This window comes from Pleurodeles waltl, chromosome 2_2, assembly GCF_031143425.1.
Source record: "Pleurodeles waltl isolate 20211129_DDA chromosome 2_2, aPleWal1.hap1.20221129, whole genome shotgun sequence".
In the NCBI taxonomy this organism is placed as follows: domain Eukaryota; kingdom Metazoa; phylum Chordata; class Amphibia; order Caudata; family Salamandridae; genus Pleurodeles; species Pleurodeles waltl.
The window spans coordinates 1,016,744,632-1,016,759,211 of NC_090439.1; the positions used below are offsets into that span (position 1 = coordinate 1,016,744,632).

At 43.1% G+C, this 14,580-nt stretch overlaps 1 protein-coding gene across 2 annotated transcripts in view; it reads right to left on the reverse strand.

Moving 5' to 3' along the window:
• Positions 1 to 14,580, reverse strand: part of ADCY8 (adenylate cyclase 8) — a 915,978-nt gene that overhangs the window by 884,074 nt on the left and 17,324 nt on the right. The window lies entirely within an intron of this gene.

Here is a 14,580-nt window from a genome sequence, read left to right on the forward strand (position 1 = left end):
GCTAATTGCATTCCTTTTTTACCCACACAAAGATACTTGATCAGGTTTGCCTGACCGTCTTTCCAGGGTAAGCCAATACCGCCAAGGTGGCTGTAATGGATGCCTACAAGATAAGGCAGGCTGCCTTCTAGGTTTGTTATTACACTGAGCTTCTAAATAGCAGTGTCAGGGTGATCCCTGGCACTGACAGGCTTCCTGTCGGCTCCACTCTTGGGAGGATTCTCAAGTCAAAGGCATCCGTTTTATCTTTTTAGAGGCAAAAACCAGTGCGACTAACAGGCAAGCCTCTTTCCCATGTCTCAGCCCATGTCTGTACCTGCTGCGTGATAAGCTGCCCCAAGAAGAGCGCGTGAATCTTGTAGCAAGCACTTCCTTTCAATGCTTCTCGTCTGTTTGGCATCACTATTTGCGCTCAGGGCAAATGACAACACTTTAGACGTGGTGCATTTTTATAGGCCGAGTTCATCTAGATGAGTGTGGTTTAGCCATCTAAAGGTGTAATGGGCACTCGAGTGGACTGCTTGCACGAAAGAGTAACTTCCTTTCCCTGTATTATTAGCTCCAGCAGGGAGGTCATTCTGTAAACGATACTTAGGACACAAAGTTCATATCAGTCAATATTCTACCAATGATATTCAGGTAGCACACCATTTTAATGCACCAAGGCATCACCAGTCCCAGAAGCTGGTTGTGGATGTGGAAGGCACAGGGGCACAGTTAGTAAAAAGTTGCACAGTGAGACACAGCGCTGCCTTACACAAGGCGACAAACACAGCACAGGTAGGGTGCTGCTGCTGTCTCCCCACATAATGGCATGCAACAAGTCTGTCTAGTGCCTCTCACACACTGGTGGGTGCGTGATGTCTATCTAGCATATGTTTTGCACTGCAAGGGTGACCTACTAGCCCACAGAACTGTTAAGGCATGTAACATTTTTAAAGTACATGTCCTGTACAGTGCAGCACTCATGTTAACTTGGGAACACCCATAAAACCCATTGGATGCCCCCTTGATGCAAAGTAACGCGACGCACCACAAAAGACTACTTTTTCTTACGTGTGGGCAAGTTTCAAGCGCAAAATAAGTTTTGTGCTGGAAAGCAAATAACAAATGAACTCTTTGCACTCGTTTACATCACATTTGGTTACGTCTCACCAGCAGAAAGTATTGATAAATCTATCACTAGTCTTAAACTACAACCTTTGTGAGGGACAACTATAGGGCCTCAAGATACTTCCCGTCCCATGACAGGGATCCTGGTAGGAAGTGTACATGACCATCTCCTTACTAAGCTTAAACGCGCGTGCTGTCCTGCTGTACATTGTGTAACAAAACCTGATGGCGGCAGTGATCGTGATCTGCTCCGTATGCAGAATGCCTTTCAGTAAATGGTGGACCCCCCCTTTATAGATACTACAGCATTCCCTCAGGAGGTCTCATTTGTCACTGTGCTGAAAAAATAGCAAATTTCGATTTTGGCCCTGTCCACTTTACTATTCAGACTTGTGGAGTGTATGCATTATTAATCAGAAATAATCATGAATACATTTGTAGCCAACAATACATCATCCTGGGGATGCTCACACTGACCATGACCCAAAAACTCAAACAAACACTAGAAATACAGCAATATAACAGTAATGATTCTAAAGAAACATCCTGCAATGCATGGCTGAGCTACAGCAAGGCAGGGCTAAGTCACCAAAGTCATGAGCAGGAGACTGGTGTTAAATGACAGCTGAAAGCAACAAATGTAACTATGCCCCATGGTATGGGGGATGGGAGCACGTTAAAGTGCCTACAGTCAGGAAGAGATGTTCACCTGCCCTGCTAGAATGTGAAATCTGATATTATCAAATGATGGGACTGAGTCCTGATTTTTTCCTAATTTTCGCTTAGTCTTTGACTTAAAGCAGTGCATCTGCAAACTGGGTTTGAAAAAAAGCACTATGCAAATTGAAATAGCAAAAGAATACTCCCCATAATGAACAGTGAGCAAAGCAGGGATCTACCTACTGCATCAAACACTAGAACTTCAAGTATGCTTGCAATGAGACAGGGAATGAACTAACACCAGGAACATGGAATCAGGGTTGGATTGGGGCCACAATTAGGCCCGGGCAGTCAAAAACAAAGTGGCCCACATTCGCAGATCGCAAGCCTTCGCAAAACAATGTTTAGTTAGGAGCATGGACCTAATGTTTGTTAAACATTTGCAGTAGTAAAAGTATTTTAAATCTTATAGGGCCTGTAACTTTTGTCAAGACTGGAAACAAAAGTATTCCGCATTATTCTCTTGGGTGCTCTTATCCCCTCAGAGACCTACACTCACCCTTGGCTTTTTAGATATGCACAGTACTTTTACACTACTTAAGAGCGGTCCTGTAGTTTCCAGAGACTGGCAAAAAGCGCATCGTTATTTTTGTTTTACTTGCAGGTAGCATCATGCATAAGTTTGAACAAATGGAACGATTCTAGTGTGTGAATGCAAAAATAAATATACATAGTGTCACTTTCCTCACAGCTTTATATATGGGAGTTTTGGAGAGCTTTACAAGACCACCACTTAACATTAACATTACAGAAGGTCAGTTTAATTTCTTTGGAGGCTCAGGTGAATTATGCGATTTGCCTAGGATCACAAGATGCTGAGCTGATGCTGGGACTTAAACTTGGTTTGCAAGTTTCAAAGTCCGCTAAGGCCTCAACCGCTCCCTGTTGGCCCCAGGAATGGATATGGGGCAGGCATAGAACAGCAGAGACATTTATGCCTCCCTGTTCAATGGAGGGGAGAGGACAAAAATCAATTGCGGAGTTCCCTCTCTGTCTCTCACTAACCCCCTACCACCCAAGTCTCAGATCCTCTCCCCTGCCCCAGTCCTCTGCAAAGCACGTAGTAACTGCTTCCCATGGGAGTTCTGCACACCTGGAGAGAGCTGGAGGGGGCATGCTGTGACAGCCGGAACAGCCCATTGTCACTCTGCATCTGTCAATTATGCCCTGACGGTGTGCGCTTAGTGGCGCCCCAGATGGCCAAAGCAGGTTGCACTGTTAAATAGAACGAAAAAACAGCCCATTAACTGGCCTCAGGCACAGGCCCATCGGCCGATGCCCGACTGCCAGCCTTGCCAATCCGAGGCTGCATGGAATGCACTCATATTGGGATTGGAAATTCTCTGATAATGGAACAAGTACTAACATTGGAGCTAAGAGACTCAAACAATGTGTTCAGGAAAGATTTACAGAAGGATAAGGAGAAATATATACAAAGACTAGGAAAAATGCACATTGGGAAATAGAATACACGGATGTTTTGAGCTGAAGTCTCTTCCACCAGTGAGCTAAAGATATGCACATGGACCAGTGAGACATGTATGGTGGGACAGGGACCAAGCTGACACTGGATTGGGAAATACACTGGAACAGAGTGTGCCAGACATGGGAATGGAGATATAATAGCAGTGGGTAGGGAAAGACAGATGATGGCACAGATAGAAACTGGCCGAGGCACTAGAAAAGGGTGACGTGGATTTGATCATTTGGCTGGGATACAAGGACACCCGTACCAGAACTCAAGAAATGCCCAGTGTAATAAGAAAACGTGTACAGAGAGAGATCCTGACTTACAAACCAGGCCGATTTTGACATGCCCAACAGAGCTCAAAATTGCGACAAAATGATCACCGTACTTGAGCATTGTGAAAGGTAGCAAAACCTGACTACTATGGAGCTCCACCCACTGTGATCCCCCACCCAACGTGTGCAGAGTCTTACCAACACAGCCTTTTGGAAAGCAAGGCACACTGATCAGACTCAAACCAATAAAAAGGAATGCTGCAATGCTGGGCCTGCTGCTGGAGCCCTTACAGCTGGCAAACCCACAACCAGCAAGTGCTAATTTGCATACAACTCAATTAATACATACAAATATTGCTTGATTGCGTTAAATCATTGAAATTAGAAAGAAATATATTTTAAAAAATGGTCTCAGTTATTAAAGATTACAAATATAAATAGAGATCAGTAACTACATATAATTTGAAAAATAGCAATTAAAATTGCCATTCATGCTCAGTCTCCACTTATCAAGGAACTGAACACCACCAAGAGGGCTCATAGTTGGTTAGTGATGCAGGAAGCCTGTGAAAAATTTTATTTTCACAAACTCATTCGCATCTACATCAGAACCATGCACCGCTCTGAGAGCTGGAGACTAACAAATAGACCAGAATGTGATGAGGCAATATGAGCATCCATTCAAATTCACAATCAACAGCGCTCAGCAAGCTGTTACAGCCGAATAGCTTTTCCAATCTGGCACGCGGTTCAATCTGTGGAATTGGCAGTGAGTTTGTAATGACATTTGGTAACCCAATGTAAATGCTCGAACCCAAATGCTGCCACCAAATAGCGGTGATATGAGAGTATTGAATGCAATGAACTAATAGTACTGTGTCTGAGCACTGGAGCAAGCAATCCCTCATCTCGGCGCCCTGCACGCCCCTTACCCTGCAGGCTGTAATGCTGTAATGCAATCGTGAACCGTGGCAACCGCTAGATAACTTACATCCTGTAAGCCTTCACTCCCTGCACACAGGGCCACTTTTTCATCAGAGCACAGGTTAGTTTGATTTAGAGAATATGTGAAGTTGTTGTCCTATGAATGCACAATCCTAAAGGGATAAGAGAAAACGCGTTTTTCACCGAGCTGCAAATACGGGGGGTTTATGTTTTTCAGTTTTGTGGCTGGCAAGGTTTCTCCATGAATGGTGTGTATTTGATTCTTTTGAACTCGCCAAGCAAACAGTAAAATTGGTCTCATCTGTCAACAAATCCTAAGAAACACTGTTTACCTATCTAACAGATATTCCAAGAGACTGAATAACACCTAGAATAAACCCAGTTCATGGAGCGTGACACATTAACTGCCATCATCGCTATGCCATTGAACTACTCAACTGAAAGATATTGTAGCATCTTAAAAATTGACACACAAAAGTCATCTGCACAATTAAAACAAGTATGAACTGTAAACAAAAAAAAATGAAATTATCCAAGACAATACCACAACTCAACACATCAGCACAACATAAAACTACAAAAGACAGTACAACAGCAAACTAATAAAACACCAGAAAAATACAAAATCACACAATGCAATTGTGTTGCATTGTGTCTTACCTTGTGTGTGCTGATTTTGTGTTTTTGTGGTCACGTTGTGTTGGGGGGTGTATTATATTGATTTGTTGTGGTTTTGTTGTGTTGGGATTTATTGTGTGCTATCTTGTTGGTTGTTTGTGTTATTGTACTCTTTTGTAATTCTATCGAATGATGTTTTGTGTGGTTTTGTGGTTGTACCATTCACTTACCTAAAACAGTTGTTTTCTCAAACATGGGTCAACTATGATTGCAAATTAGCTAGTAAAGTAGGAGTGCATTGCATGTTATAATCTACAAGTCATCGTGTTGCTGGTCAGCCTGTGTTTTCATTATGATATCACTGGTGTGTCATCCTCGCAACAAAACGGTTTACATAGTCGAGGGGGCCTAACCTTTGTGGAACCTTAACTAAGCGCTCTGCACAGACCGACAGCAAAGGTTGTACTCTTTGATCGCAGTTTGCAGTTTTGGATGCTGATTTTTTCAGCTAATCTGAACTCGATAGTCTTTTATGTAGATTAAAGTTAGTCTCTTTTTTTTGTTTCTCCACTGGGAGAGTGAAAACACTGCACAATTAACGCGCGCAAATCCCCTTACAGTAGGGAATAAAGCTCACAGTGGGCTAAAATCGCACTTTAAATAGAATTAATAATTGATCACAAACAGCAAAGAGAAGTTGGATGATCTTCTGGCAGGAGAGAGCCTTGAAAGCACCGGCACAACCCGAATCTCAGCTGAAAGGGCGCTTTCGCGCTATCATGGGCAAGGCGCGGGCTCAACATTACGGGGAGTCACGGCAGCCTGGGAAGGGCAGCTCAGACAGAGCAGATCTCAAAAGCCGCCCCTTAGGATCACGGACTTATCAAAGGGCATACGGGAATCAAGGCATTGTGAGCCTTTTAAACAGTCAGGGCAACTCCACAACAGAGCGCTCGGTGGGGTGTTATCGACGTACGCTGCGCACTGAGTCCGCGCATGCGCAAGCCAAGAGCATAGAGGACCAGAACACACACCTCAACAACCTAGGAAATACTTCAAACGAAACATCTGCTATATACATGGCCACTGGAATTATGCAGCATAATGCAGCACTTTGTTTTATAGTATTACTTCATTATTTTGTCATTTTATCACATGGTAATAACTGTTGGGGCAAATATTTCACTTCATTAATACCAGTATTACATCCAAATGCATAAATAAGCAACTGAAAGATGACCAGTTAAGCTTTGTGAAGGGTCTTCCAGGTGTACAAACACATATTGCAACGTTTTCAATAACGTTTGATCCATTAGAGCTAGAAACATTTTTTTTTAAATGTGCAGATTATGCAGCAGATGGATTAGGTGGCAAATGTGGCAAACCCTTAATAATTCGAAAAAAGCTGCTGCTGTAGATTAGCATAGAGTCCACTCCAAGTCAACACTTACCAGCTCTACCTTAACAGCTATCCTGTATAAATTCAACCAGCCAACAAGTGCTTCATCAAAACGGCACACAAACCAATGACTACCTCAGTGCCAGAATCAACATATTGACATCATTTATTCATTATCCGACATAAAAACCATATCACTTTACCAACACCTTATAGTTGCTGAAACCAGTAAACCTACACCATCAATGTGAACTGAAGGTTGTGCACAAGTAGTGTTTATTATCTAGAATAATTCCTTGCATCCTGTTTTCAGTTACATGTATTTTTTTAAACAAATACACATGGATGAATGCAATGGCATAAACGGTGTATTCAACTATGCCATGCGCATTATGCTATTTGTTAGCATTGTCGAAGGGGGGGAAGGTAGCCATAACCCACACAGGCTTCACCTCTAGTGACTTACAGGCATTTCCCACACTAAGCAATCATGATATATAGTAGGTTGCACTATGTAGATCCACATATATTTCATTCATAAAGATAGATAGATAGATAGATAGATAGATAGATAGATAGATAGATAGATAGATAGATAGATAGATAGATATTCTATACTGTGAAAATACGTGCTGCATAGTGGCCCATTCTATTAAATAGGTTATTAGAAATTACTGTGCAGCATCGTACTTTACATAGGAAAGTAACAGGGGCCATATTCCCAAGACATTATTTTACAACTGCTACAGGATAACACAGCACAGCAAAAGCATTACATGAAGGCTCACAGAGTAAGGTGCCATAAATGATCCTTCTCGAGAGAGGGGAAGGCAGCATGACTCACTCAAGGGTTTGCCTCCTTTGAGTTGCGTCCCTCCTCATGCGTTCTATGGCCAACACCATAAGCAATGGCCTAGACCAAGCTCACTGTCTAGCAATAAAGTGATTCTAATTCACAGTCACCTAGTCATGCTAGACCGGGGGAAAGTCACAAGATCAGGCTCACCGCGCTGGAGCATGGATTGTCGGACATAGGGAACGGTGTTGCCACGCTGAAGAGTCACCTTCAAAGTCTGGCACCAAAGTTCTGTTCACTTTGAGACAGCAAGGCGGTCCTTTAAGCAGCAGGGTCTTCCTCTGCCAGCAGTGCAGTCCCCCTTCTGTAACTTTCAGAGCCCCAGAGGTGTTCTGAGGAGTGGTTCTGGAGGTACAATATTTATACCTGGCTCCAGGCTTTGTGCGAGGGGGACTCCCTCTCCTACCCCCACACCTGGTTCTCAAGTGTTCCTCCCCTGTTAAGGATCCAAACATTCTGCAGTGGGAAATGGTGGGCAGGTCTGGTGGCAGATTCCTTTGGCCAAGCAGGAGGTAAAGCCCATTCAAGTGCAATTGGGACTGGAAGGGGGGTTGGGAGCACACTGCCGCACATCCCAGCTCAGTACGCCCCTTTGCATCCTGGTAAATGCAGTTCACAGTTAGCGCTTACTTGAAAATTATCTGTAGTTTTTCACCAAAGCTGGTGCAGACATTGCTGTATATCTCTAGACACGTGTTTCTGGGTTTAGCCCTTCATCAGTAGAGAGTTGAGAACAAATAAAGTTTATCTGGGGTTGCTGGAAATGCTGCCACAATCCTCTCAGGTCAAGTACCACTCACAGGCACACAGCTGGGGGATTCACAATCATGTGATCCCAGACACTGGCAGAAGGCACAAATGGTGGACCCATTTAGCTAGAATTTATGTATATAATGACACAGCTCACGTGAATGGAGTGTGACTGTGTAAGAGCAGGCAAAGATTGTAATAGACATAAGCTTTCAAATTGTGATAGGATGCAAATTTATAGACATCAAGCTGCAGTCCGTGTAGAGCTAGAATTTCACGTTTTGAACCTAAAGTAAATGCTGCTGCCCTCGCAGCTCAGGAAACCACAGTCGAACATGTGAAATAATCTGGATAACCACTGTTTTGATTAAGTGAAACTATCCAGTCCGATACACCACTAGGTACCCTCAAATTCAAGTTCAAGATGCAATTGTTCAACATTCCAAAGAGGCGTCCCTGTATCTGGTTATCATAAAACGTTGAAAAGAAAAATGGCTCTTCTTCAGGGAAAGGAGCATCTTGATTTCCCTGAGGTCAATACAAGAACACGAAAGCCCAATAATGAAATGGTGGATGGTGAAATCTAAGGAACTGTTCGCACACTTCCTGCTACATTCTCCCCCTGCATACCCCCGCTCCCCTGGTAAAACAAATCTTATTTCCAGCCATGAGAAAATCTCACATGACACATCATGGCATTTATCTTCCATGTGCCAAGGTCTAGAGGATGATCCTTAAATCTGCTGTAGTTTACTATTAGGTCTGGAGCCACTGGTTCTATCAACGCTCCAACCCGCTGGACAGGAAACGCAGCAGTCCCTAAACACTGCAAAGTATAAAGTGATCCATGGCAAGTCTAGTTCATATGGGGAACCCAGAAGCAATGCACAATGTATAACATCTCAAATGTAAGCACTTTGCAAATTCTCTACTAACTGCATGCAACCAAGCACCAGCAAAGGAAAAGATGCAAGCAAATGATGCTTTCTCCTGCCTGAATGATGGCGAACCCGAATCTTCACACAAGTGCACTCAGGTAGACAATGTACTACAAAACCATCACTGTTGTGGTGTAAATGTGAATGAAATGACATAAAACATGCAGTTCATGTTCCTCCATACGCCTCGACCTGCGCTCATGAGCACTTGGGTAGGAGGAGGCTGAGTGTTCAGGTAGGAATTCCACTACCTTGGGATCACGGACCATCTTGTGATACAAAACCTGAAGGCATAATATGTTGTAGGTTCAGTTTTCAGTCTCGCTTTATTTAGATGATCTGCTGCGGTCACAGCTTAGCATTCCCTGTGCTGTGGCAGCTGCTAATTAATCTGCACAGTCAGCCCTTTTTGTCACACTGAGATGAAAGTCCCAGAAACGTACAGAGGAGGATGCAAGTGCAGGAAACACCGCTTCAAAAATGGCATTTCTCATTTGCTAATGTGCCCATGTGCGAAAAATACACGTTAAACAATCGTGCATCCTAACATCATATTTACTTGACATACATCATTAGTCCCTGTGTTTCATTACATTAAACTGGAATGTCTGCCATCGAATACAGCAGATCAAAAGTGGAAATAGAAAAAATGAGTTTGGAAACTCGATTTTCCATTGAAGATATGTAAAAAGTCCCTTTTTGCAAACAGCCTCTTTTATATTCTTACACGGCTTAAAATATGTATCAATATGTTCAGTGCTTAATTTGAGCTGGTGGTTCACATGGGCACAGGCATGTATTTTTGGGGGCCGGCATTTCTTCCTCAAGCATTTACTGCTAGCAAAAGACACATATGAGAAAGACACAGGAAGAGTAAAACGAAAAAGCGTCACAAAGGGAGAAAGCAGAAATCTGCAAGAGTTAGCTCAATTCATGATCAAATATGAAAATATTGATGCTCCTTGTGGACTGGCTTTACTGGCCTATCGGAGCCATGCTGGACTTTCAACTAACTCTAGACTTCAGTGGGCACTGGCACCACAATGTGCTATCATAAACTATGTATCCTGATATCTCCTTTTGTATCTTTTGCACATAGGATTGTTAAAGAGATTTGTGCCAGTGGTCGAAGTGCATAAGGAAGGATTGGGGAATTGTGATCCTGAGTACAACGAGGGCAGGGTCGGTGAGTGTGGGGTTGGATCAAAGACATATCTAAAAAGAACAAAATATTCTCTATTTTTTGGCTTTTCATCTACATATAACTTCACATAAAATAGTAGACACACATTAAAATACATAATAAATGCAACTCAGGTATATCTGTGGGAAATGCATGTTTCTAGTATGAAAGGTTGGTTAGTTAATGGGATCACTTCAGATATCTCGGTTTAACCAGGCGGTCATTGATTTGACTCCTTCGGTATACTGGAGAAATTCTGACATATTTTCACAGTGCTAAGAAGTCCAAGCCTTTGAATATCTGTTTAGTTTAAGAAAGGTTGCACACAGCATACATAGGGTGCTGCAAAAAGATTGTGTTTGAATGTTTACAGTGCTTTCAAAAGTTATGTTCTTAGCGATACACTGACTGCAACTAGTGCAAATCTTTTCATAGGTTTCCAGTAAAAAGACATATTCCAGCTTCTATCAATTGCAGCCTATACTCACTCCCATAAGCCTTTAGATTTGCTGATTAGCCAGCTGCACACATTTACACCAATTGTATACATTTACCTTTCTTTCAAGAGAAGGGACTGGTTTGATTCTGCTTTAGCTGCCTCTCCCTTCTCCCATATCACATTAGAAGAGACCATATAATTGGCCTTTCAACCTTCAGCAACTCAACCGTTCAGGGAAGTATTTTGATCAAATTAAAAAAGCTTCGGAACATTGTTCCCCCATTCCACTTGCCCACTTCAATATCTGCTTTGTACAGTTAGGCATCATTGGGGTACATAAGCTTCCACAAAGAATGTATGCCATAACCCCAGTACACCTAGGCCCATATTTATACAATTTTTGAGCCACATTTGCGTCATTTTTTGACGAAAAAGCAGCGCAAACTTACAAAATACAATTATGGCCCATATATATACTTTTTTGCACCACATTTGCGTCCTTTTTTGACGCAAAAGTGGTGGAAACTTACAAAATACAATTATATTTTGTAAGTTTGCGCCGCTTTTGCGTCAAAAAATGACTCAAATGCGACACAAAAAAAAGTATAAATATGGGCCCTAGAACGTTGCGTTGTCGGCCCTTTTAATCTTAACAGAATCAAACATGTTTCTGAAGTTTGCTGTCAAATTCATAGCATTTCATTCTAAAGAGAATGTTGTTCAAGCCTGCTTGCATGATGCACACGTTTTATTATAATAAAAGGCCGAGCTTCTTGGATAAGGTGTTTGCGAAATATTTCCCATCACATAAATTGGGATCCAGCACCAAAGTGAAAGTTGTGGCTCCAACATCTGACTTAAGAACTAGGGAAGTAAAGCACTCGTGCTCACGGGGCCATCATTTGGAACTTCCACCCATTAGATCTTTGGCCTGAACCTCGTCTGTAAAATTGTAGAAAGAAGCTAAAATCGGGGCTCTTCAAGTGGTCAATTAAACTGTCTTGCTCTGGATACAATGTGATCAGGAGTTCTCTTGACATCATCATGAAGGCTCAAAAAGTAACCTAATAATGACGACGACGATGATGATGATGATTCACTACAGGGCCTGTATGAAGCTGCCAGGGACCTTCTGCAGGTGCAGGTGGCCTGCAGCTGAAAGGGGGACACAGATCCACATGTAGGGATTGCAATGGGGGACTGCATCTGCTTGCAGTCGAGTCTCTGGGTGGGTCAAAAAGACCTCCCTGTCCCCTTCCAAGGCGCGGCCTGGTGGAGCTCACTGACTGAGCACCATCTCGTTGTAGTCCGGAGTCAGTGCACCTCGTGGAAGGTCATTTGCCTCAGAGCCCTGTTTCATCATTTGCTTGGGCCACCCCACCCGTACAAATGAAGGCATTCCCCTTTGAGCTCGAACTGACCTACCTATGCGCAGAGGTGATGTTTATTAACAAATGGTGCACGCAAGCATCTGCGACCCATTCTGGAATATCAAAATGCACCGGGGGCATAAAAAGCCAGCTCAATAGGGCACTTTTGGTAGTCTGGCCCTTAATGTTCAAACTTAGCACAGAACAAGTGTTTTGTATCTCCCAGTTTATTGGTACTCCAGCTGTCTATTACTATGCAATGAATCTATAGAGCACATGTTCCTTGTTGGCACTGGGGCCCATGCCAACTTTACTATGTCTCTGCACAGCCCGCCGGGATGCACAGTGCCAAGAGAAGTTCTGGCCATGCACAAATAACCCCCATCATTTCAATGTGTAAGGTACATTATGTGAAATACATATATGCTGTGAATGTTTTAGTAAGATAAGGAAACAGGTTATATAAAACCAGCTATCACACTACTAACATACTGAATGTACATATTGTCAAAATGCGTGCACTGATATAACGACACAGAAGTCTCGTGCCTGCGGTATCATGCTAACACATGGGTTTTCTGTAGCGTTTTGAATGTGATTAGTCGTCTGGATCTCAGCACACAGAGCGAATTCTATATTTAACACAGTTCACAACTAAATCGAGCCGACGGCTCATTTCGTGTTTTACGCCTGATGTCAGTCACCCTTTTGACAAGCACTTAAAACACAGTGAGTCATCATCAGGCAAATATGAGCTTGTGCCTGCGTCTGCTTGCCACCTCATGAGCGCGGCGGCTGTGGGGGGACCGCTCTAATCCTAACCTTATTGTAATGGGGGCGACAGACAAGCCACGTGATGTGGTGGGCTGTAAAACACACTCGCTTAAAATCCGAAGCCCAACCACACTCTGGGTCAGATCACGTAAATTGAGCGCGAAAAGTGCGGCTTCCCTCTGGACTCTGACACAGGTTTGGGCTGACTGGTATCTTCAGTAGATGGAGAGGTAAAGCAGCGCTATTTTACCACATTAGACAGTCGTAAACGGGTATGTGTTAATGGAACTTTGAAGAAACGTGCTGCTTTTGACTGGAAATGCAGCAGCATTTGTGGACATCTCCAAAGTGAACAACAGGACACAGCACAAGATAACACAAAGCAAAATAACAGCAGGGCAAAGCAATAAACACAGGATGTGACACAACAACCACTGTACAATACAAGTGCAACACAGTGCAACAATGCAGCTCAAAACACAACAGCACAGACACCAACACGATCCACCCCCTCTAGGCAAAATGCTAGACAACAAATATACACAAACTTTCTCGCCCCACATTAGCATCTCTCCAAATCTGCTTTCATAGTACAGTGGTAAAAGTGTCTTCCCTAAGCACTACCTTATGTAATACCAAGGACATGTAGCGCACCAGTCAAAAATGTGTTGTTATTCGGCCCTCTGAATACACACTGCTAGCGTGCAGGTGCAAAGTGGAACTGGAAGGAGATGTTACACGCTTCATGGATGGTAAGCGATGTTGCTTACCACAGCGCACGCGCAGCTGACGCAGTGGCAAACATAAATTCTGGAGAAGGCCTTTAACACTGAACACTGCAGTGTAACCTGATCACATTAATATTTGGTGTATTGACGATTGCAAATGTCTATTGTTTAAATGCCTTACGCATATTGTCTGTGCAATCGCTGACGACCAATGCCACAGACAGCGCACAAACCACTCTTCGGCTGTATAAATGAGGTACTTGGAGAAAGAACTGCTCATCGGGGGAAACAGATTATTTCTTTGCCTTCAACAGCATGCCAGCATCTTACTTACTTCTTTGTAGGTGATAACCTGACCCCTTACCATTTAACGAAGATGGTGTGTGTCCACTGTTTCTGAGGGTATAATCGACATTTTGAGGAAGATTCATGGAGAGCTCTGAAAGAGTCAGAATTCTATAGATTGGCAGGTTCTCTCCTAGAATATGGACAGACTTTCTCCTGTTAAGAGATTCACAAATATCAGCAACTCCAAGTAAAGAGATAAGGACATTGGATATTTCCCAGCACGCCGCTGCCAGCAGATACTTAATCATGGCGCATAAACAGCCTCCCGAAACAATTTACACAAGAAACAGTTGCAGACGTGCAGTACGTAAATGTATCTTTATTTTCTTATTTTCTGGTTGGAGTGTTTAGATGTCTTTCACTTCTAATCTTAACACTTACTTCAGTCATTTTAGGCTAAATGAAAGTGAGAAAAGTGTGTGTGAGAAACCATCGAGAAGGTGGGTCAACATCCACAAAGCTGTGGCTCCGTGGGCGTTCGCCAACTTTCCGATGGCCTCCCTTCCTAATCTAGGCACGCCCCCAAAAACCTCACGCTGACCCCTCACCCTATACTCGCAACTGCGGAAAATCCGCACTATTTTCAGATCTTCCAAAGCTGTAAATGTAATTTGCATTCAGAAAAAACACTAAGCCCCGATTCTGCAGATCAAGAT